Source organism: Cebus imitator, unplaced genomic scaffold (genome assembly GCF_001604975.1).
Source record: "Cebus imitator isolate Cc_AM_T3 unplaced genomic scaffold, Cebus_imitator-1.0 Scaffold77, whole genome shotgun sequence".
In the NCBI taxonomy this organism is placed as follows: domain Eukaryota; kingdom Metazoa; phylum Chordata; class Mammalia; order Primates; family Cebidae; genus Cebus; species Cebus imitator.
This window is the reverse complement of record NW_016107392.1, coordinates 4,316,661-4,318,494: the sequence shown is the minus strand read 5'-3', so window position 1 is coordinate 4,318,494 and position 1,834 is coordinate 4,316,661. Positions and strand designations below refer to the sequence as shown.

General features: G+C 48.0%; 1 non-coding gene across 1 annotated transcript; it reads left to right on the top strand.

The window, feature by feature from the left end:
• Positions 1 to 13: 13 nt before the first annotated feature.
• Positions 14 to 120, top strand: LOC119471886. Its single transcript, XR_005200986.1, has one exon. It is a non-coding gene; the product is annotated as a U6 spliceosomal RNA (small nuclear RNA).
• The last annotated feature ends 1,714 nt before the right edge of the window (positions 121 to 1,834 follow it).

Genomic DNA, 1,834 nt, shown 5'->3' with positions numbered 1-1,834 from the left:
TTAAAGGGGTCTCGTGCTTGCTTCGGCAGCACATATACTAAAATTGGAACGATACAGAGAAGATTAGCATGGCCCTTGTGCAAGGATGACATGCAAATTCGTGAAGCTTTCCATATTTAAAAAAAAAAACACTGGGGTCTCGCTATATTGCCCAGGCAGGTCTCAAACTCCTGAGCTCAAACTATCCTCCCACCTCTGCCTTCCTAAAAGCTGGGATTACCGGCGTGAGCCACAGTGCCTGGCAGTTTTTAGTTTTTTATAAAGACAGGGCCTCACTCTGGAGTGCAGTGGCTTATCTGTCACATGAAGAAAACATCTTCTGTTCAGGCACCGTGGCTCATGCCTGTAATCTCAGCACTTTGGGAGGCCAAGACAAATGGATCACTTGAGGCCAGAAGTTTGAGGCCAGCCTGGCCAACACGGTAAAACCCTGTCTCTACTTGAAATACAAAAATTGACTGAGTGTGGTGGCGCATGACTGTAATCCCAGCTACTTGGGAGACTGAGGTATGAGAATGATTTGAGCCTGGGAGGTGGGGGTTGCATTGAGCCGAGATCTTGCCATTGAACTCCAGCCTGGGCAACAGAGGGGAACTCTGTCTTGAAAAAAAGTAACAGGCCGGGCCCATGGTTCATGCCTGTAATCCCAGCACTTTGGGAGGCTAAGGCGGACAGATCATGAGGCCAGGAGCTCGAGACCAGCCTGGCCAACATGGTGAAACTTCATCTCTACTAAAAATACAAAAATTAGCTGGACATGGTGGTGGGCGCCTGTAATCCCAGCTACTTGGGAGGCTGAGGCAGGAGAATCACCTGAAACCGGAAGGCGGAGGTTGCAGTGAGCCCAGATTGTGCCACTGCACTCCAGCCTGAGTGAAAGAGTAAAACTCCATCTCAAAAAAACAAAAAAACAAAAATGACAACAACAACAACAACAAAAATCTTCAAAGACTGAATCCCAGGTCAGAAATCTGATGGGGCAATTTCAAGCTAGCTGACTCTGTGGCTCAAGGAGTACCGATCATGACTCACTGCTGCCTCAACATTGTGGGCTCAAATGATCCTCCCACCTCAGCCTCCTAAGTAGCTGGGACCATGGCTGTGTGCCACCACACCCAGCTAATTTTTAAATTGTTGGTAGAAATGGTATCTCTCATATTGCTAGGGCTGGTCTTGAACTCCTGGGCTCAACTGATCCTTCTGCCTCAGTCTCCCAAAACGCTGGTATTACAGACCTTAGCCACTGTGCCCAGCCCAGCTAATGCTTACCAACCTAAGGTGGCTCATTAGTGAATTAGCCAGATCCCTGGCTTTTACTCTCTTCTTGAACCTGTTCTTTTCTAGGGTAACCAACTGTCCCAGTCTACTTGAGACCAAAGGATTTCCCAAGACACAAGATAGGCATATATGCACACACACACACGCACACACACACACACGTATGTCCAGCATTCTTCACGCTCCAGTAGACTACAGCCTCCTTCAAGGAAGGATCTCTTTGTTTTTCTGTATCAGCTGCCACATTGAAGGTGCAATAAATGTTTGCTGATGCCAGGCATGGTGGCTCACGCTTGTAATCCCAGCACTTTGGGAGGCTGAGGAAGGCAGATCACAAGATCAGGAGATTGAGACCATCTTGGATAAGAAGGTGAAACCCCGTGTCTACTAAAAATACAAAAAATTAGCTGGGCGTGTTGGTGGATGCCTGTAATCTCAGCTACTCAGGAGGCTAAGGCAGGAGAATCACTTGAACCTGGGAAGTGGAGATTGCAGTGAGCCAAGATCGCACCACTGCTCTCCAGCCTGGGTGACAAGAATGATACTGTCACAAAAA